Genomic DNA, 24,198 nt, shown 5'->3' on the forward strand with positions numbered 1-24,198 from the left:
GTTTGAACCTGTGATCTTCGGACCCGGAAGCTGACTCATTCACAGCGGAAAGGGTAAGGACGACTCGGCTGTTAGCTATTCATTTTGCACTTCGCGTTGAAAAGAGGTGAGTTTGAGAGGAAGACTTCCACTAATATCTCACTTAATACTAGTGTAATCGTAATGAGCTAGAGACGAGAGCGGTAACAGATTCTACCTGTGAACGCTCGTCCGTTAGAAGCAAGAGGAAGTTTCCCGGGTGAAGGTGCTAAAAGCCAACCACTTGGAGTTTGTAACACAAACAGCACTTGCTCCACTCAAGTCAACATGATCCCTAACACTACCTCCCCCCACTGGATGGCGTTATCTCTTACCAGTCGTGACCGGTGGTTCATTGAGAGCCTGGTTTGCTGACCATCATGAATCTGGCATTGTTTCCACTTGTGTTAAACACGTCACTTGCATTCCGACCTCTTTCTGTTCAATTTTTTACAATTTGCTTTATGTCGTACCGACACAGGTTCGTCTTATGGTGAAGATGGGATATGAAGCGACTAAGACCTTAATTAAGGTACAGCCCCAGCATTTGCCTGATTTAAAAGTGGGTAACTACAGAAAACTATATTTAGGGCTAACGACAATGGGGTTCGTACCCACTATCTCCCGAATGCAATCTCACAACTGCGCAACACTAACGGCACGACCAACTACTTCGGTCTCTTTTGAAAAAATAATCACCACCACAGCCAATACCTTGGCCTGTCCGTTTGCCTGGCTTGAACCCTTTCGTTTCTGGCTTCGGGGACAAGTACAGCAGTCTCCATAAATGATACACTATGAGGACGCGTTTTCAATGTCTGTGATACAATCTGGCAACAGCCAGGGTGTTCAAACTAATCCTGATTCCATGCGACATTGGGTGGAAAGCTGTATTGCAGTGGATGACGGCCACATGGAGCACATGTAGTGAAGAGAAGATCAAAGACATGATAATCACTGATGGTTAGTGGTAGCAGATCATAACTCCGAAGATATTGAGTTTGCGACCAAAGTTTATAGGACTTTGTTTTTCTTCGTCTGTTGCATGCTGCCTCTTGTAATCTTTTTCCAGGGCACCCTGTACTTCGGAAGAAATAATTTCTGATACACCGTTAATCAAGGAGTTAATATAAAGAACCACCTACTCGATTCTTGTAACACTGTTAATCTTTAAACTGTTTCAATACCCGATAATACATTTTAGTTCTGTGTTTCAAGTGGGAAGTAACTTTTTCGGATATGCTACAGTCTAATCGGGTATTGCTGAATTTTAATCACACGTATCCCGTTTTGTTCCTTCCTTTAATCAAGAAAATCTTGAAATGTCCCTGTTTTCGGTTTTGGAAAGCTGGTCACCCTAGGCTACGTTCGAAAGCTCAATAATTTCATCAGCGCATTACACTTAGTATAACTTCTACCAGAGAGAACTGCTCCATCTTGGAGAACGTTAACCAGCCACCAGCCGAGCGCTTTCAGTAAAAAGTGACAAAAGTTGACGTCACTTATCAAAAAAACTCTCATCGCTCCAAGATACCAATAAAAGTATTTTATATAACCATGGGACGTGAAGGAAAGTAAACCTGCTGGTGTTTAATAACTGTAGCACCATCAGTCCTCTGGGACGCCTCACCTGACCACACCGCTTGATTAGTTTACTGCTGCCCAGGGAATACTGAGACAACCACCACGGGAATCTACAATCGATAACTGTTCCAGAGGTCACATGTAGCGTGTCACCTTTCGAAACTGGAAATAAGACAACTTCTAAGTACAGTAAGTAAAATAACGTATTGTTTTCAGTGTGCCAATCATAACATGCAAATTTATGAAAAACTGGCACATACCTGAAAACAAAATCATTTTCAATAATAATAATAATAAGAAGAAGAATAAGAATAATAATCTGCAGTTTCGAGCTGTTGGCCAGTTCTGCTTGGAACATTGCCCTCTCCATCTTCTCTTGTCTTCCCACCACTTCTCCTCTTCACTTTTGCCCAGTCCTCTCCTCTTCTCCATACACAGTCTTCCATTCCATTTATCCACCTGTCTCTTGGTCTTCCTCTTGGACGTTTTCCTGTTATCTCCATCTCGTGCATCCTTCCTGGTATCCTCTCCCCTGTCATTCTCTCCATGTGTCCACATCATCTACAGTAAGTCTAGGTGCCACTATCCTGTTCTGTAGTGGCTCTTCTTTTATAATAATTATGTTATTTGCTTTATGTCCCACTAACTACTCTTTTACGGTTTTCGGAGAAGCCGAGGTGCCGGAATTTAGTCCCGCAGGAGTTCTTTTACGTGCCAGCAAATCTACCGACACGAGGCTGACGTATTTGAGCACCTTCAAATACCACCGGACCGAGCCAGGATCGAACCTGCCAAGTTGGGATCAGAAGCCCAGCGCCTTAACCGTCTGAGCCACTCAGCCCGGCGGCTCTTATTTTACTATATCTCTAACCTTCTCATTTCTCATCTTATCCATTCTTGTCACTCCTATTCTTTTCACTTGCCTGTATCCTAGTCACAGTTCTCTGTCTCATTACCCAAGTTTCTGCTGCATACATCAGAATAGGTACCAAGTACGTCCTGTATATCACTCTTTAGCTTCTCTGAGGGTCGTCCTTGCTCCAATCCAGGCTTCTGACACTCCTACTTATCTTCCAAAGTCGATTATTTCCTTATCCTCTATGATACTTTCCAGGTACTTGAAACTCTGTACCTTCCTAAGCTGTTCCCCTCCAAACATTATCCCTTTCATAGGTCTCTCCTCCATTCTACTTGTGATCACTACCTCGCTCTTTTTCGTATTACATTTCATTCAATATTGTTTCACCTCCTCTTCATATGCATCTAACTGTTTCTGGATATCATCTTCCTATTCTCCCCAGACTAACGAGCCATCTGCAAACATCATCCCTTTCAATTTTCCTTGCCACTTTTGCCATTAGCTCGTCCAGTATTACAACGAAGAGCAAAGGTGACAGAATACTTCCTTGTCTCAATCCAAATTTTTGCTCAAATCAGTCTGTTCTCTCTCCTCCTACTTTCACACAACTGACACTCCCATGGTACATCTCCAGCACAGTTTCTATTGTCTGCTTCTCGACACCTTTTATCTGTAAGGCTTCCCATACCTTGTTTCTGCATACAGGATCATATGCTTTCTCAAAGTTCAAGAAGACCATCAATAGATCTTTACCCCTCTCATAATGATGTTCTTATGACTGTGTTGCTGCGAATATAAGGTCTGCTAATATTAATATTAATAATAATTTTAAAGCCGCACTAAAATATCGAATGTTTTCGGTGATGCAACAAGAATGGGGAAGTGATAGGATTGATATGGTAGCGTCTGAAAATCTTGGTGTTGTCCAGTACAGGGTGCAGATTCAAGGCCAGCTCGGTCCAAGCAGAATCGAGGATAGAAAGAACGCTGTTGTCCTTTGATAACATTTAAGTGGCTGTCTTTGGTAGAGATGGGTGGAAAAATAAGATTTAAAAATGAAATATTTGTCGTTTTGGGCACTTAGGATGCAAATATCTTCAACATTGGTATTAATGTACAAAATAAGCATTTATGCACCAATACGCAAATATTCTTGGCACTATAAAACCCATGTTTTTCCTTCACAAATAGACTGAAATAGATTTTAGACTTATCAGCCTACAATTTTGGGTTCAGGATAAAAATAGGCATTTATGACGAAATCCTCGCTTTAATAATGTAACGCGTGGTCAGAAACCTTCCTGCCGCTATTCTGGGCCTTCTAGATCACGTAGACACGCTGCACCTCGAACCAGCCTTCAAAAGTCTCTGACCTGGGCGGCGTAAGACGTAGACTGCCCCTACAACGTTGCTTTCGTCATTGGACATAGCCCTTTTAAATTACACACATCCTTAATAATGTCAGGAGTTCTTCGTTCTACATCATCATTGTGACAATTAACTTCTAAAAGGAAAAAGCAGCCACCCTATTCTATGCTAAAATATTCATTTCATTTCTACGTAACTGCTGCATCCTACATCTCCTCTAATCTGCTTGTCATATTCTTACCTTAGTCTACCCCTACCGTTCTTACCATCTACACTTCCCTCGAAAACCAACTGCACAAATCCTGGGTGTCTTAAGAGGTGCCCTATCATCCAATCACTTCTTCTTGTCAAATTAAGTCAAATCAAGCCAAATCGATCGATCTCCTCTCACTAATTCGATACAGTATCTCTTCATTCGTCACCAGATCTATCCGTCTTACTTTCAGCATTCTTCTGTAACACATTTCAAAAGCTTCTATTACCTTTCTTTCTGAGCTAGTAACCATCCATGTTTCACTTCAGAAACATCTTTCTAATTCCCATATCAATGTTCGAAGTGGGCAAATTTCTTTTCTTAAGAAAGCTCTTTCTTGCTTGTGTTAGTCTGCATTGTATGTCCTCCTTACTTCTACCGTGATAATTTATTTTACTACCCAAGTAACAACCTTCATCTACTTCTTTTAAAACTTAATTTCCTAATTTAATATATCCTGCATCACCTGACTTCCTTCGACTGCACGCCATTACTTTTGTTTTGGACGTATTTTTTTTCATCTTGTACTCCTTACCAAAGACTCTGTATATACCATTCAGCAATTTCTCCGTATCTTCTGCATTTTCCGATGAAATAACAATATCATCGGCAAATCTCAAGATCTTGGATTCCTCTCCTTGGATTGTGGTTCCCTTTCTAAATTCCTTTTTGTTTTCCTTTACTGCCTTTTCTATATAAACATCAGGGGGCAAATTGCAGATCTGCCTCACTCCTTTCTGGATTGCTGCTTCTTTTTCAAAGCCCTCGATTCTTATCACTGCAGACCGATATTTATAGAGATTGTAGATCATTCTGCGTTCTCGGTATCTGATCTCGATCGCCTTCAGAATCTCAAATAGCTTGGTCCAATCTACAATAGCGAATTCCTTTCCTAGATCGACGGACGCCATGTACATCGGTTTGTCCTTAATACGATGCTCTAAGATCAGATGTAAAGTCAGGATTGCTTCACGGGTTCCTAAATTTCTTCTGAAGCCAAATAGATCTTCTCCGAACTCATTTTCAACTTCTCTTTCCATTCTTCAGTAAATAATACGTGTTAAAATTTTGCAGGCGTGAGACACGAAACTAATGGTGCTGCAGTTTTCACACTTGTCAGCACTGGATTTCCTGGGAATAGGTATAACAACATTCTGCCAAAAATCGGATGGCACTTCACCTGTCTCATACATCTTGCACAATAAATGGAATAACCACGCTATGCTGGTTTCTTCTTAGGCAGTCACGAATTCAGAGGGAATGTCATCAATTCCATGGGTCTTGTTCCTGTTTAGGTCTCTCAAAGTTTGTCCAAATTCTGACCTCAAAATTGGGTCTCCCATTTCATCAGATTCAACAACCTCTTCTTGTTCCAGAACCAGATGATCTTTATCTCGGTACAACTGTTGGATTATCTAGAAGTGGTTTTCCATCTGAATTATTAATATTCAACACCTAGTTTTCATTTCTCCAAATGTGTTCTTGATTTTATTGCATGCAGCATCTACCTTTCTTACGACCATAAAACTTTCAACATTCTTGCACTTCTCCTTCAGCCATTCCTTCTTAGCTGTCCTGCACTTCATTCTGTAATCACATGTATTCTTTTCTGCCCTCTTCAATTTTTTTGCATTCTTGTTTTTTTCGTCGTTCATCAGTCAGATCGAGTGTCTCCTGAGTTATCCATTGATTCTTAGTTTATATTTCCCTCCTTCCTAATATTTATTAAGCAGCCCTACTGACCTCATTGTTCACGATTGTCCATTCTTCCTCTATTGTGTTTCCTTCAGTCGTTTCATTTAGTCCTTGTGCAACATGTTCCTTGAAACAATCCCTCACACTCTTTTCTTTCACCTTGTATAGATTCCATATCCTTACATTCCTTCCTTTCTTCAATCTCTCCAACTTCAGATGGCATTGCATGACCAACAAGTTGTGATCAGAGTCCACGCCTGTTCCTGGGAAAGTTTTGCAATCCAATGCCTGGTTTATGAATCTCTGTCTGATCATAATGAAGTCTATTTGATAAAGCCGTCGTTTATGTGTTTGAACCAAGTATTACAAGGTATAAATTATGACTTGTGCAGAATTCATCCATCCGACTTCCTCTTTCATTCCTTTGTCCCTATCCGAATTCTCTTACTGTATTACTTTCTCTTCCTTGGCCTGCCACTGCATTCCAGTCTCCAGTCACAATTAGATTCTCATCATTTTTTACATATTTTATAAAATCTTCTCTCTTATATTCTTTCGATTTCCTTGTCATCTGTTGAACTAGGAAGCATGTAGATCTGCACTATTGTGGTGGGCATTGGTTTGGTGCCTTATCTTGACAACAATGATCCTTTCACTATACTGGTCATAGTAGCTTACCTGCTGCCCTATTTTCTTATTCATTATTAAACCAACTTTTCCCCCGTTCGATTTTGTGTTGATAATTCTGCAATCGCCTGACAAAAATCCTGCTCTTCCTGCCAACGTACTTCACTTATACCAACTACATCTAACTTTAATCTATCCATTTCCCTTTTTAGATTCTCTAACCTACCACAGCTTTTCAAACTTCTAATATTCCATGCTTCGACTTGCAGAACGTCAGCATCTATCTTCCTGATGATTGCCCCCTCTCGTGTAGTCCCCACCCGGAGGTCCGAATGAGGGGTTATTTTACCTTCGGAATACTTTATCCGAGAGGAAGCCGTCATCAGTACACCATTCATACAGAGAGAGCTGCATGCCCTTGGGAGTCAGTTAGGGCTGTAGTTTCCCGTTGGTTTCAGCCGTGTAGCGGTATCAACACAGCTAATCCATATTGAGGCCATATCAGTCAATCATCTAGACTGCCGCCCTTGCAACTTCTGAAAGGCTACTACCCCCCTTTCGACGAAGCACTGCTGGGCTGAGTTGCTCAGACGGTTAAGGTGCTGGCCTTCTGACCCAACTTCGCAGGTCAGCCTGATGTCGGTAGATTTACTGGCACGTAAAAGAACTCCTGCGGGACTAAACTCCGGCACCTCGGCATCTCCGAAAAACCGTAAAAGTAGTTAGTGGGACGTAAAGCAATTAACATCATCATCATGAACCATTCGTTAGTCTGCTCTCTCGACAGATACCCATCCGAAATGGTTGCACCTTCGGCTCGGCTCTCTGCTTCATTGGTATCCATAAGCGTCCCCACCGCGCATGGCCACATGGTTCACAGGAGAGAAAGATATGTCTGGGAATTACCCCACAATATTGATTTGTACACTTCGCATAAGCAGATAAATTGTCCCTGCTCTTTAAATAATTACGGTCTAGTTCCAGAACAATAATAGTAGGCCTATTACCTGCTCCACGATTCTCTTTATGGAAATGGAGGATAGTTTGAAATTCCGAGTTGTTTGGTCGCACGCACTGCTAGACAATCTCGCACAGTGCAGCCGAAGCACGAAGTCTTCTGTTGCATGGCAATTACACGTCAGAAGTGAGTAAGAAGACACCCCGTGTAATTATTAGACTGATGATTTATATGTAATATAAATGTTCAAAATACACATTAAAATACCTGTAAAACATTACCTAGAATGTTTAAAGTTTGCCACTTAGATATGTATTAAAAATTAAAAGTAAAAGTAACTTCCATAACGTTAACTGGAGTGTAATATAGGAAAGTAAAGGAGATAAAGAAAGAAATGCTCAAACTTCTAACCAGATCTTTACTGTGGGACAATTCATTTCTTTAATCATAAATTCACAGCAATATTTGTAAGAAATTTCGTCATCGTTCAAATGACAGTAAAACACGAGACCTTTTCTTGAAATTTTCACTTGTGAACGAAAGTTAATACACGCCTGTATACTGAAGAAAAAAAACCCGTTCATTATCACAGCTTGTAATTGGGACAAACTTAAAGACAGGAACTCATACAAGTTCTCCAATATTTAATACTGAGTCCCCCCCCCCTTTCTTTCCGTATGTACACCAAACCTGAATTCAGTTCCTGGTTTGTTTTCCGGACACACCAAGACACATCATTAGCGTTACATGAAGGCTCAGCTAAATAATAATGCTAATCTCTTGCGCAAGTGACGTCAGCCGTTACCATGACAACACTAGACAATGTGTGGATTCTATTCTGTACTCTCAACGCACCTGGTGGCCGTAAGACGTCAAGTCAATTATGGTCCGATACCGCGCTTAGCCAGTTCGAGTTCCGTTGGTGCCACAAAAAGTAGAAATCACAATCAGAATGTTTGCCGGCAGGTTAACAGAGGATGTGGCATCATGTAGCGAATGTTTTAAAGAATATGTACTCAAATATTGGACTTAGCGGTCTGCCTATTCAGTACATGTTGAATACATTAATCTGATACATGTTTCGTGCCCTAGGGGACATCATCAGATAGAGTGCTAAAGAAATATTCATCAGACACAAAAATCACAATTTAAAATGGTAAGACAAAAACTAAAAATCACTAAAATACAACGAGACAGTTAAAATAGGTTAAAAATGTTCTCAAGCTAGGCTGAAGTCTATTAAAATTAATCAAAGAGGAAAGTCTATGATACTCCTGACTAAAGTCTTGAAGGTCGTGGAAAAACTTTTAGGTACTCAGTTTGAAGATATTGATAATTATAGTTGGAAAGTGACAATGTTGTTTCAGCCTCTCCGTACCTCATCAATATCATCATCTCACAAGCAGACGCGCAGGTTTGTGGGTGCCTTAGAATACAAACCCGCATGTCGTACAAGAAGTGCGGGGGCGTGGATTGGCGACCACGTTCCTCCTAGGCGAGTCTGACTTTGCTTCTACTTACTTGTGCCAGGCTCCTCACTTTCATCTATGCCAGGGCCTCTCAGGGTGCATGCGCGTGGTGCATGCACTGTGCACGGTGCAAAAGACGACTTGGCTTGGTTGACCAGAGTGCAGACCCCCCACTCCTCGATTTGGAGCAATAGCGCTTACTTTCTCTTTCCTCACGCCTCTCTCGCTCGCTCCGCCTGTCTCCCTCTTACCCACTTGCGCCGTAGCGCTTCAAATCCGGGCTGAGTTGAGCCGAGTAGAGCCGAGCTTAGCCGAGTAGCCCAGAGACGAAGCGTTGATCCGAGCCATACCGAACGGCACCGATACACAGTGCACGGAGCTCTTGCGCCTCGCTCTGCACGCGTGAGATTTTGGGCGTTTGAGAGGCCCTGATCTATGCTATTAGATCGTGAGGCCTGGGGAGTGTTTCATTTTCACATCCTTCATCGTTTTTCCCTTTCTTTTACTGATACCTTCTTTTTAGAGTTAACGTTTCTCGACAAAGGTTACACGGAAAGAAGGCCCTTTTAGTGTTCGGGTAGATCGCATACATCATCGAGAATATTAATTTACGATTTTGTCTTATGTCTGAATTGACAGATAAAAGAACAGGCTACCGGTTACAGAGAAAAAGTTGAAAATCCGAAACTAGTTTTCATGAAATAGCGCTTCAAAGTAAGGCAAAATTTGTGCTGAATATGTGACGTCAAACGCATACTCTGTTATAAGATGGCGCTGTGTTGTTTCGCGCGCTCAGCTGGAGGTTAGCTGTCGTTGTAAATATCCAAAAAGGCGAACACGATCTCCAGGCATTTTATAATTATTTCGAAGTGTGGGACCGCCTTCGTTTTCCTTCCGATTAGTGTTAATAGCGTTTGTCATGTTGTAGTCAGTCAGCACTCACAGATTATCAGGCAGTAGTTTTACAGACCACACTGGAGACCAAATAATGAAGCTCTCTACTGAAACTGAATATAAATGGCAAGTGGGACAGTATCAGTCAGCAGTGAGGGAGGAATTTTTAAACAGAGATTAACAGAGCTCATATAATGGACCTGCAGACAAATGGATGTGTCACGAACAAGGGAAGTCAACAGGTCGCTGGATTATCGCACGGCTTTTACTTGCGTAACGTGTATTAATGGTGCACGGGCGGGCTTCAATAAACAACAATGGAGTAGATGCACATTGTAATATTCACCTCATGTATAGCATAAACAAACAAAGACAAACACGAAAACACAAAAGGACACCGACATTCTCTGCATCAATCCCATTTCTTCAGAGTAGAAGACGAGCTAGTTGTTGCTTCTCAGGTTTATAAGGAGGGCTGAAAGGTGAATTTATACAGAGTATCTCATAAAAATCCAGACTGAACGCGTGGTGTTTTCACTCCGCGCTACGGCAGATGAAGTACGGGAGCCGCGCGCATAGTTCCTGACCTTGCAAGCAGCCTGCAGGTGTTCGACCTGGCAAGCATCAGTCGCCAGTCTGAATCTCACCTGTTAACATGGTGAGACAGTTATCATCGCAACACCGTATTTTTGTATGTAAAATTTCTGGTTTCATATTAGTGAGCAGTCATAACTCTCGCTATTGGCGAGCAGAAAATCCTAGTAGTGTTTATCAAGTCCCTCATTAAGACAGGAAGATTGGTGTTTGGTGTGTTGTTATTGCAAGACCTACAATTGGGCCTATTTCTTTTCGAGACGACAGTAAATGCAGAGTGGTACCAAACATTTTGACACCGTTCTTCCATCAGTTAACGTAAGACGAAAAGCCGCGTGGGTGGTTTCAACAAGATTCAACCCCCTGCGCATACAGCAGAAGATTCCCTTCTTACAATATCGAAAGTGTTTGCAGACAGAGACAGAGAGAGATCAGTGCTGGTCTATTTCCTCCTCGTTTTTCAGACCTAACAGTGTATGATTTTTACTTGTGTTTGGAACAAATCCTCACACAGTGGAGGAACTGAAAAAAAAACATTGCGAATGAAATCAGAAATATTACAGTGTCAGAACTCACTCGTGCTAGCCAGAATATAACCCAGGAAGGACGACACTTCCAGCACCTTTTATAAGGTAAGTTTCATATAAGATTGTATACACGCTTACAGCAGGGCGGCCGCGCGCGACTAAGTTCGGCTGAGGCAGCTGCCGTAGCGCAGAGTAGAAACACTCTGCGTTCGGTCTTAGTTTATATGAACAAATACAGTCTTGGTGTACGACGTGTATAGTAGGAAGAAAGCCGAATAAAGAAAATAACAGGGGAGAGATAAAATGATGCCGTTAAGTTCAAGTGTACAGTATACGGCCATGAACACAGGACAGGCAGCGGTGTTAACTGCTGTTTTGAGAGGAAGTCAAACTGGATAACTGCCCTCTATATATTTTTCATTCGATGACAGTTCACAAACCGTGAATGAAAACAAGGATCCTGAATGGTTACAATTTAGGCGATGATAACCGAAAATATTAAAATTATTGTACGGAAAGGAAACTCTAAACGATTTATCTCTTAGGAGAAGCTTAAGCGATGATTTAATATTCTAAACGAATATTGTAATACGTCCACTATATTGTTTCCAAAGTTGTATGCTTGAATGCAATCATTTTCAAGATGTGCCACGTATGCTTAGGCACACTGTCTCTCCTTCAAAATATCAGAGTCATCACGGTTTTCTGGGCGAATGTTACGTCTCTCACTCAGATACGGGGTGCTCTTCACTCACTACTGATCAGTATTTAGGGCAGTCACCCAGGTGGCAAATTCCCAATCTCTTCTATTCCTAGGTTTTTCTTAAATGACTGCAACGAAATTGGAAATGTATTGAACATCTTGTAAGTTATTCCAATTCCTAACTGTCCTTCCTATAAACGAATATTTAATCCGATTTGTCGTCTTGAATTCCACCTTTACCTTCATGTTGTGACCTTTCCTACTTTTAGAGACACCATTCAAACTTATTCGTCTACTAATGTCATTCCACGCAATTTTGTAACGCTACTTCTTTGTCGGAAATCACGCAGAACAAATCGATCTGCTTTTCTTTGGTGGATTTTTTCCAGTTCCTGAATCAAGTACTCCTGGTAGGGTTCCATACACTGGAACCATACTGTACTTGTTGTCTTACATGCCCTCTCCTTCACATCCTTGCTACAACCCCTAAATACCCTCACAGCCATGTGTAGAGATCTGTACCCTTTATTTACAATCCCATTTATGTGATTACCCAAATGAAGATATTTCCGTTATATTAACATCTAGTTACTTACGATGATCCCTATAAGGAACTTCACCCCGTCAACGCAGTAATCAAAAATGAGAGGACTTTTCCTATTTGTGAAACTCACAACCTGACTTTTAACCCCGTTTATCATCATACCATTGCCTGCTGTGCATCTCACGACATTGTCGAGGTCTTTTTGCAATTGCTCACAATCTTGTAACTTATTTATTACTTTATGCGGAATAACTTCATCCGCATAAACCTTTATCTCAGATTCCAGTTGTTTACACATATCATTTGTATATATAAGAAAGCATAAAGGTCCAATAATACTGCCTTGAGGAATTCCCCTCTTAATTATTACAGGGTCAGATAAAGCTTCGCCTACTCTAATTCTCTGAGTTCTATTTTCTAGAAATATAGCCATCCATTCAGTCACTCTTTAGTCTAGTCCGTTTGCACTCATTTTTGCCAGTAGTCTCCCATGATCTACTCTATCAAATGCCTTGACACACAGTGCCACCGTAGCGTGCTGCTTGCTTTGGGCCGAGCCTATCAGCAGGGAGGTCATTGTTCAAGTCCCTCCCCTGGAGAAGTTTATTTCTTCTATTGGCGCTCAAAAGCCCGACGAAGGCACGTGCAGATCAGTGGTAGAGTGTCGGCCTCCGGATCCCAAGATAGCGGGTTCAAACGCGGCAGAGGTAGTCGGATTTTTGAAGGGCGGAAAAAAGTCCATTCGACACTCCATGTCGTACGATGTAGGTATGTGAATGATCTCTGATCACGCATTTCGTGTTCACCCGACAAAATTAAATCTCAGCCATAGACGCCCAAGAGAGTTTCGGTTTACTCGGTCTGCCATCTAGTAGGCCTAGAGTAAAGCGGAACGTCGAAATTGACGAGCAGACAGCCAGATGGCGTCAAATTGAAATGTCTGCACACGGTAGCCAAGGCCATACGATTATTATTATTATTATTATTATTATTATTATTATTATTATTATTATTATTATTATTATTATTTAGTCCGACCAAGCCACGTACAGATTTAGCAACATCGCCTCGCGAAGCGATCTGATTGGCTAACTTCAGCAGCTGGTGAAATGAGAACGGCCCGATATATTAGTTTCCTCACTTCCATGTTTTCTATATAATCTCGTTTGCTCCCAGTTGTTTTCTCCATGGAACGCAAAACCCGGTGAGTCTTAATATTTATATCCTTCGTGCCTTTTCCCTTTCTTTTGCCTGTACCCTCTTTTGTCACACCGCTCTTGTATTTTTAACGTTAAGATGGGCCTCTCACCTCGCTGTATGGCCGCGAGATAAAACTAGTGGTCAGTGCTGGGCGATACGGTGAGGTGGTACACAATGGCGCGATTGATCAGTGTGTCACAGGAAGTTCCAGCCGGGACAAGATAGCCACTTCCGCCATGCAAGATTTACTATACGCGTTCAACAGAGTTCGCTGTAGATACGTGACGTCTGAGCATTTGGACAATGGCTCGCACTGCCTCGACCGTACAACAGTATCTTGCAAAGTGACACCTGTTTTATAGTGTCAAGATTTACCTGATACAGCCTCGACAACACTCAAAAGGAAGACAAAACAAGAACATTGCGGTGAAGCAAAATGATACGAAGTATGACCGGTGAAAACCATCTATGGATGTTTGTTTTAAAAGAAAAGCGGCTTGCCAAACGTTCGCAACTGTAAGCAACAATTTCGAAGAAAAAATATTACTCAGCGAATTCAACATAACACAACCTATTATTCCCACATTTTTACTTTTTATAATTAAAAAAACGACAACAGCATCGTTCATTTCCCTTTGATGCATTGACTCTCTTTGTATTATTTCCTTTTAGATATCACATGGTGTGGGTAGTGTCCTCCATGTTTACCTGAATAACCACACTTGGTATGTTTCGAAAAACACGCGTTTCTTTGACGGTTCTAGGCATAAAAACTGTTCTGTATACTGCTTTCAGCAACAGGCGACAGAAGAGATACCGAGTACATAGTTTATACCAGGAAGTTGGAATCAGCAAAGATGTTACGCTCACTGTTAAAGGTTGTACACGAATATCACTATCTTGTAATTTTTTCACAAAGATTTTTGTAACTGCATACTTGCCAATTCTTCTGATTTACGCGGGAGACTCCCGATCTTTGGCTTCTGAGACGTTACGTCTTCTGCACCTTGTTCTAAGGAGTTGAGACCTGGGCCGTACAGAGAAGAGAAATGCACAGATGAGAGGCATTTGAGTAATGGACTTACAGAAGGATACTGCGGTTGAGTTGGACAGATAAGGTGACAAAGGATGAGGTAATGAGGCGAAGAAAAAGGGAATATTAAATACTGTCAAAATCAGAAAGCTCCAGTATCTTGCTCATGTGATGCGAGGTGCAGCTGGTGAAGATACAAGACAAAAGAGGACCAGGAAGAAAGCGTATTTCTTGGATTGATAAGCTGAAAACTTGGTCCAACTGTTCAACTATTGAGCTGTCTCTCGCTGCATCGTCTAAAGCAGGAATCTTTGCGATGGTATCCGACCTTCTGAGAGGAGATGGCAGTTGAAGATGAAATGCAACATTTTGTTTTTGATGTTGTTCTTTTGTAGACGAAGGTTCTATCAACCCTGTCTCCCCGTGGATGTGCATCTCCTGCTTATCCTAAGAGGTCAATATAAGGAGAAATCCCCTCAACATAGAAGCATGGGTTGGCGACGAGTCCTGCATTGCTACCACTTACGTATGTCAGTCTGTTATTTTTTCTGTACAATCTGCTTTAGTTGCACCGACACAGATAGGTCTTATGGTAACGATGGAATACAAGTGGGAAGGAAGCGACCGGTGAAAGCTTACCTTAGCCGCAGTACACTGTGTACTTAGCAGGTTGCTAAGCGACTAACACTTTCATTAATATTCTGATATCTGTGATTACCATCTGTTGTGTGTCCTTCGCGATCTCAGCTCTGCGCCTGATAGCTCCGCAACACGTCGCAGACTCTACGAGGTGACTGCAGTGCGCTTGCTTGTGACGTCAGCCAGCGCTATAAAAGGAGCAGCATTCCGCTACCTCCCAGGACTCCCCAGTGTTCAACGCCAGATTACACTGCAAGTCGAACACGGAGGCTATCCCTCTTAAACATGTGTATCGAACAGGTGGACTGAATTCTGGTTGTGAGGTTTCACCTCTAGGCACTGCCTCACCTCCCGCTTCCTGTAGCCACGTCGAGTATTCTACTCATCCCTCAGTCCTCACTTATGCTCCGACATCAACATTAGTATTCTACTAATTGTGAATATTTATGTCGGTTCCTGACAAGCCTACGGTAATTACTAGCATTCTGTTAGTGCGAACTTTCATTGCAAGTTACACTAATAATTCTACAAGGCAGATACTTTTCGACTATCTTGAACTGTCCCTTATTTGACAGACTATCTCCTCAAGATAGATTCGTGTGTATATAGAACTCGCATGTATATAAGTGTATATTTCAACAGACCCTCAGTCTACTGTTAATATCATCATTAATTGCGTGTAAGTTCACCCCGCTTCAAGAGAAGTTTAGTTATATTTATGTACATATTGTGTAAAAAAAACTGATTGAATCAATAAATTTATGTTGTGTTTCTGTATACCGAATCCTTGTATACAACACCATCCTTCGTAATGTGATTGCATGTTTGATTACTACGTGTCGAGCCAGAGAGTATAGGCTACACTTCCTCCGATCATGGAAGAGTAGTATTCTCTGCTAGATATTCTTTGATTCTCTGACCTTCAACAGCTTCTAAATAATTATACTCAACAGAAGGCAGAACGTTCCTACTAACTTACAGTGCACACTGCTAGGAGAAAACAAGTCGACCAGCCTTCTGTGTGACCATTAATAAAGTGCAGGCGCAAACGTTTGAACAAGTGGGTGGTCTACTTACCCGAAAAAATACTCAGACACGGCCAATGCTGTATGATTGCACTATCTCGAGCAAGATCGTTTGAAAATGTTAAGGTACAGATACGCTCAAATGTTCGAAGCACAGTGAATATTTTGTTATAAACTACGTTACAAACGAATCATTTTTTTTTTGCTAGTGGCTTTACGTCGCACCGACACAGATAGGTCTTATGGCGACGGTGGGATAGGAAAGGCTTAGGAGTTGGAAGGAAGCGACCGTGGCCTTAATAAAGGTACAGCCCCGGCATTTGCCTGGTGTGAAAATGGGAAACCACGGAAAACAATCTTCAGAGCTGCCGATAGTGGGATTCGAACCCACTATCTCCCGGATGCAAGTTCACGGCCGCGCGCCCCTAACCGCACGGCCAACTCGCCCGGTGAATCAATTATTATCTACGGGTATTAAATATTTATGAAACTATTGGAAAGGGCAGGCAAAACAATATGAATCCCACAGGCATATCGAGACGTGTTATCTGACCTATTTAGTAAGGAATGCTGCGGAGAGACACGGGTCTACTAGCTATTATTATTATTATTATTATTATTATTATTATTATTATTATTATTATTATTATTATTATTATTATTATTATTTGCTTTACGTCGCACCGACTCACGTAAGTCTTATGGCGACGATAGGGTAGGAAGGGGCTAGGAGTGGGAAGGAAACGCCTGTGGCTTTAATTAAGTACAGCCCCGGCAGTTGCCTGGTGTGGAAATCGGAAACCACGGGAACCATTTACAGTACTGCCAACAGTGGGGTTCAAACCAACTGTCTCGCGAATAGAAGCTCAAAGCTGTGCGCCCCTAAAAGCACAGCCAGCTCACTTGGCACGGTTATGGGTGCAGTGTTTCTCCTTATCATCAGTACCACGTTACGCTGACAGATGCACTAAGACACAATTCCATCGTCCTCCGATGTGTAGACGGACCACAGCTAACGAAGGCTTTTCTTCTGCTTAGTTAAGACGCAAATTGCTTATACAAGTTAATTTTTTTAAAAGAATTAAACTCGGCTAGGATATTTTATTTATGCACCCAAGAAACACGAGGCGTCAGGCGATGCATTTCCTTGAGTTGTAAGTCTCCATAATAAAATGTATGACCGTCATAAAACTGATGGTCATTATATAAACATCGCGTGAGGCGGACCGCAGTGGTGTAATTTCTAGTGTTATTTTATATCTAGGGGTTACAATGAAAGTGTGGATTGCAGACCACAGGTCCCCAAACAGAATTTGGTACTAGTTTCACCTACTAGTGTCAGATTCTTCTCCTTCATGTTTTCTAGCCGGAGCTATATCATAATAATTAAGGCCACAGCCACTTCCCATTTCTACCCCTTTCCTATCCCATCGTTTCCATATGACCTATCTATGTCGGTGCGACGTAAAACAACAAAAATCTTTACTATCCGACCTCCGTTGCACAATTCTTGTTCTCTTCTGACCGCGACCCTATTAGGTTTATGAGGTCTAGGGAGTTTTTCATTTTCACGCCCTTCGTGAAACTTGCCTTTCTTTGGCTGATATATTCATTTTTACAGACAGTATAAAATTTTAGATTCACTAAAAAATAATGCTATTCTTCAAAACCTAATAGTTTTAATCAAACAACTGGAATCTCAGAACTGCGTAGTTCATTACAGTTGGATTAAAGGACATAATGGATATACTGGTAACGAAATTGCCGATAATCTAGCGAAAGAAGCAGCAGGGAACAGGATTCTACCAGTGAGTAATGACCGTAAACCAGCCAGCGTTGTGGTAAGTGAACTGCAAGTAGAGAATTTAAATAGGTGGGAAAACGAATGGAATAACACAATAAACTGTACAGTGACAAAATCACTTTCCCCATTTGTACGGACAGACTAAAGTTAAAATTCCCATTAACAGAGAAAATAACGACTTCATTAATAGGCCATTGGGAAAATAAATTTATATTTTTATCTATTTAAAATTAAACAGAGTGCTTTATGTACACGTCGAACAGAGGATCTAACTGTTGATCATATATTATTTTGGTGTGGAAAATATTAAATAGAAAGGCAATTCTTCTTGTTTCGTTGAGGCTCCTTGGACCAAGTGGTTCCTACCTCTTAGCCCAGCATTCCTTCATCTCTGCACTGCGGGTTGCTTTCCTTTCCTGAGTCCACTTCTTCACTCCCACTCCAGCTGTCAGTTACTGGAGGGTATCGGTTGTTCTGATCAGCATTCTATATTTATCCCTGTTGAATATATCCTTGGGATCAATTTATAAAAATTCTAGGTCTTTTCGAACTAGTTTCGTCCATTTAGCACTTGTCCCCTTCCCTGTAGAAATGGTCTTGAGGTCAGTTTCTATGTGGCCGTAGAAGATAAGTCTCCTCTTTCTCATGGCTGATGTAAGGCTCTCTAAATGTTGGTAAAGCTCGTCGCTCTACCTCATTCTCTATTCACCTCCCTCTTTAATGGGGACTGTACCGGGAGGTACACCTCAACTCCGCACATTCAAAGTAAGCGCCTTAATGAACTCTTCTAGCGACCTAAAGGTGAAACTGATACTACATAAAGTTGGAACTTTAATCAGAGGATGTCACCACTGAAGTATTAAGTAATTGTGTTATTGTGAAGTTTCCTAAACTGATTGGATTTCTCTTGGTTTTATTTTTGCGGTACATCAAGAAGTTTGGACATTTTTCTACAGATGTCACTACCAAAAAACTATGGTCATGCACTCTGGTGCAAGGTACAGGAAGTTGTTATTGAAAGACATTTCGTGTTTATTAGTTTTCTCAACATTCCTCTCCTTTACATCCTTACTACAACCCCTAAATACATGGTTATGAACCATGTGCAGAGATCCGTACCCTTTATTTACAATACCGTTTATGTGATTACCCCTATGAAGACCTTTTCTGATATATTTATTTATTTATTTATTTATTTATTTATTTATTTATTTATTTATTTACAATTTGGTTTACGTTGCACCGACACAGATAGGTCTTATGACGACGACGGGATAGGAAAGGCCTAGGAGTAGGAAGGAAGCGGCAAAGTTGCAAAATTTGGGCTGGGAAGACTTGGGAGAAAGGAGGCGAGCTGCTCGACTAAACGGTATGTCAGTGGAGAGACGGCGTGGAATGACAGTAGACGAATACGTTTGAGTGGTGTCATTAAAATTAGGAAAGATCACAATATGAAGATACAGTTGGAATTAAAGACGACAAATTGGGGCAAATATTCGTTTATAGGAAGGGCAGTGATTGAAATAACTTACCAACGGAGATGTTCAATAAATTTCCAATTTCTTTGCAACCATTTAAGAAAAGTCTAGGAAAACACCTGATAGGGAATCTGCCATCTGGGCGACTGCCCTAAATGCAAATCAGTAGTGACTGATTGATCGAACGGTATTGTAAATAAAGTGGTTATGAGAGTGTTAAGGGGTAAAAGAGAGGGCATATAAGTCTCTGGTAAGACCCCAACTAGAGTATGGTTGGAGTGTGTGGGACCCTCACTAGGATTACCTGCTTCGAGAACCATAACAAATCAATAGAGAAGCAGCTCGATTTGTACTGGGTGATTTCCGATAAAAGAGAAGCGTTACGAAAATGTTGTAAAGTTTGGACTGGGAAGACTTTGGAGAAAGTAGACGAACTAGTAGACTAAGTGGTATGTTCCGAGCGGTCAGTGGTGAGATGGGGTGAAATGACATTAGTAGACGAATAAGTTTGAGTGGTGTCTATAAAAGCAGGAAGGATCACAATATGGAGATTAAGTTGGAATTCAACAGAACAAATTGGGTTAAATATTTGTGTATAGGAAGATGGTTAGGGATTGGAATAATTTCCCAATTTTTTGCAATTATTTAAGAAAAGAATATGTAAACAACAGGTAGGGAATCTGCCACCTGGGCAACTGTCCTAATTGCAATCAAGGTTGAATGTTGTTGTGTACTGTTTTCACACATTTCTCGTTAGTATACCGTATTTCGTTCTTTGATCCGTTTGCATTAATATCAGGACATGAATTTTATATAACGGCTGTTTACAGGAACATAAATTGAACCATCGTTGGTTTTCAGCGGACAAGCGTAAATTCAGAACAGAAGCCTTGTGCGAGGCAGATTTATCTGTACGGAGAAATGAGAAGTGTAAAGTCGTAAATTGGGAACTCGGATATATCGGCAGCAGTGAATGGCTGTACTTTATCGACCAACCGCCTACTACAGGATGTCGAACGTCCACAACAAGTACATAAACACGTCACTGGCAGCCATGACTCCACTGTACGTCACACAAGCACGGAACATACCAAGCGAAAGCGAGGTATTTTAAGAAACTGACAGATTGTTCCTCTTCACTGCGAGCTACAGAGTTTTAAGGTATAGCTGCCGGGCTGAGTGGCTCAGACGGTTAAGGCGCTGGCCTTCTAACCCCAACTTGGCAGGTTCGATCCTGGCTCAGTCCGGTGGTATTTGAAGGTGCTCAAATACGACAGCCCCGTGTCGGTAGATTTACTGGCACGTAAAAGAACTCCTGCGGGACTAAATTCCGGCACCTCGGCGTCTCCGAAGACCTTAAAAAGTAGTTAGTGTGACGTAAAGCAAATAACATTATTATTATTAAGGTATAGCTTTCCTTCCTGTCCGTTGAACATTGAATAAGCCTACGGTATCTCCTGCTAATAAAATAGGACTAAATATAGTGGCGGTGGTGGCGATTACTGTTTTAAGAGGAAGCGCCCAGAAGTTCGTTAACATTTGACGGGGCAATACTTCACGAAAATCTGGAGGTAGAGAGGTAATAATGGACGCACATGATTGGCATGACACAGAGCTTTATTGTCACCGAAATAAAGTACCTACACAAAATGACCACCAGATGGCGGTTCATATGATACACAAGCAATAATTAGCATAACAATCGACGTTTAACAATGACGATGTTCAATATGTCGGTCGTCATTCATCAACAATACCTGTAATTGTGCGACATTGTTTGGAACAGCACTGTACAGCATATCCGTAAGTATGCCATGCCATGCCCCAATCTCAGACGGAATCCAAGTGGGTTCCGTTGAGGATTTTAGCCCTCCGACCTAAGTGAGGTCTTGGGTGCTATCTCATAACACTTTAGCTGAAGCTGCATTGATGGTGGGTAGGGGGAACCTGCTAACAAACGGAATCAGAACTGGTCAGGATATGACCTGCGCCCTGTTGGGGGGGGCGACTAATCTAAGATTGCCTTAGGACGCTTATAGCGGTAACCTTCGGTATCATAATTACCCAGCGATGAGATGAGTGGGTTGGGCCTGTTGATTAGCCCAGAATAGAATTTCCGGGACGTCTTCTTGATTCTGGTTCTAATCTCCTCAATCCTAAGGGATTGGTGGATGTCATGATTCCGTTCAAACCATAGTGCACCAGAGATGAGACGCAGCGCCCGGTTTTGGACCCGCTGCACCTTATCCAGGTGGGTTTTGGCTGCCATTCCCCAGATCGGACTGGCATACTCCAGTATAGGTCGGATAGATGTCTTGTACAGCGTGAGCCTGTTTTCTAGATTTAGGCCTTGATCGGCTTTCATCAGGGGAATAATTTGGGATAAGCGTTTGTTCGCTTGGACCGAAATCGAACTGGTATGATCTTTAAAAGTAAGTCCTCTGTCTAGGATTACACCTAGGTATTTAGAAGAATTTCTCCACCGGATCACTTCACCGAAAAAGACCAGTGGGAGGGGGTTAGTCATAGTGCGTTTGGAAAAGAACGTTGCATTGCATTTATTTACATTGATTTTGATTCTCCACTTCCGAAACCATGGTTCGAGGGTGGAGAGGGCATCCTGGATGTAATTTTGTGCTCTAGGTGGTTGCCAAGAGACAGAGGAGATAGCCGTATCGTCAGCATACATGTAGACCTTCGCGTGCGTTGGCTTAGATATGTCAGTCATGTACAAATTGAAAAGAATTGGGGAGAGAACTCCGCCCTGCGGGACGCCAGCCAGAATAGGGCGTGGGCTCGATAAGGTTTTGTTAACCTCGACTTGGAATTTCCTATCTGTAAGGTAGATTTTAAATAGTTGGATCATGAAAGAGGGTAAGCCGAGGGTATTGAGTTTAAATATGAGACCTTCATGCCATACCTTATCAAACGCACGCGATATGTCTAGAAAACAGACTCCCGTGTGCCTTCTATCATTAAAGGTTTTGGTGATTTCCTCCGTAAGTCTCATGAGTTGGTGAACTGTGGAGTGCTTACTTCGGAACCCAAATTGTTCATCGTTAATTAGGTGGTTTTCTTCAATGATGACGTTTGGCCTGATTGAGTAGAAGTGCTGTGTGATGTTGTCTTTTAGCATCGCTAATGAGGTCGAACGATCGCGGTAAACTTGTGGCTTCAGGTAACCCCACAACCAGTAATCACATGGATTGAGGTCGGGGGACCGCGGAGGCCAAGCATGACATGGCGACATGGCATGATGGCAGGCGCATCTGACAACCTCTCTCACGACAGTTCCTTTTATAACGTACACGGGCCTCATGCGGCGACACTAACGTGTTGCTGTCCAGCGCCATCTCTTGGCCTGTTTGTATACTTTATTTTGGTGTCAGTAAAACTCTATGTCATGCTAATCATGTGTGGCAATTATTAGTTCTCTTCCCCCAGTTTTCCGTGAACAATTGCCTCGTCAAATGTTAACGAACTTTTGGGTCAACCTGTACACCTGGTCAACCATTCTTTACACACTAATCGGAGGGGAAATTTAGGGGTCCATCACTTCGAAGAATGAAGGTATCGGCCAAAGAAAGACAAGGGCCACGAAGGGCGTGAAAATGAAAGACTCCCTACGGCTCGACACTTAATATCGTCGGGGCTGGACAAGAACAAGAGTTGACTAAGGAAGGTCAGATAGGATAGACGTAAGTGAGGCGCCTGGCACAAGTAATTGCAAGCAATGCCAGTACTCAGCTAAGGACCCCGTAGTCGCTAACCTACGTTTCCGAGTAAAGAGCTCCTTGGGCCACATTCAGCCGCCTCTTACGACAGGCAGGGGATACAATAGGTGACATTCTACAAGAAGGAGAAGAGAAGAAGAAGAATGTTACTTGTTTTACGTCCCAACAACGGCATTTACATGCTTTTAGGAGACGCCATTGTGCCAGAATTTAGTCCCGTAGGAGTTCATCCATGTGCCAGTAAATCTACCAACAAGAGGCTGACGTATTTGACCACTTTCAAATACCAATTGCACTGAGCCAGAATCGAACTTGCTAAGTTGGGCCCAGAACGTCAGCGCTCCACTGTCTGAGCTACTCAGACCGGCAGAGTAATTCACGACAAGAAGCAGATTTTAGTGCATTACTTAAACACACAAATAACTAAGGTTAAGTCAGAACAAACAAACAAACAAACAAACAAACAAACAAACAAACTGAGTGTAATTTATGACTCAAAGCTCATTCATGGCACACAAATAAAGTATAAACAAACACATTGCAATTCATGACAAATACACAGACTATTGTGTTGCAATGTGTGATGTAAGCATATAACATAGAGCGGGATTCGTGGCACAAACAAAGAGTATTCCAAGAAAATAGCAAACGGATGCTCTAGAAATTTCTTAAGAAGAATGGTGGTGAAAGGCACGAAGTGTGTTCTCATCTTGAAGAGTGTTGTTTACAACGTAATCTCATTATAGGTAGGGATGTACAGCGAACTCATTAACCTACGATGCACATTAACCGTGCGCCAAGAACACTTCATAATGAATGCAGTACCGTTCTCAATACGGGCCGGCGAGATGAAAGATTACCTCAGCACAAGATCAGAGCATTACATTAATATTAGAGCTTCCTAAAGTACAAAACTTTCCAAAGGTTCTGCATCCTTGTCGTAATCCCATTGCTAAAACTTCGTTGGAACAACGAACACAACTCTGTACTCGTAATTGACGCTTTAGATACATCGAATACGATGCTGATCAAAGTTTCCCTCCCGTTAAAATCATAATAATATGCTATTTGAGAGAAAGGTCTGGAGACCGTGGTGGCCTAAGAAGATACAGCCAAGATCTATGCAACAATTGCGGGACGAATTACTGCGAAGTCATTGTTAAATGGATTACACACACTGTACCAGCCCCCC

Source organism: Anabrus simplex, chromosome 13, assembly GCF_040414725.1.
Source record: "Anabrus simplex isolate iqAnaSimp1 chromosome 13, ASM4041472v1, whole genome shotgun sequence".
In the NCBI taxonomy this organism is placed as follows: Eukaryota; Metazoa; Arthropoda; class Insecta; order Orthoptera; family Tettigoniidae; genus Anabrus; species Anabrus simplex.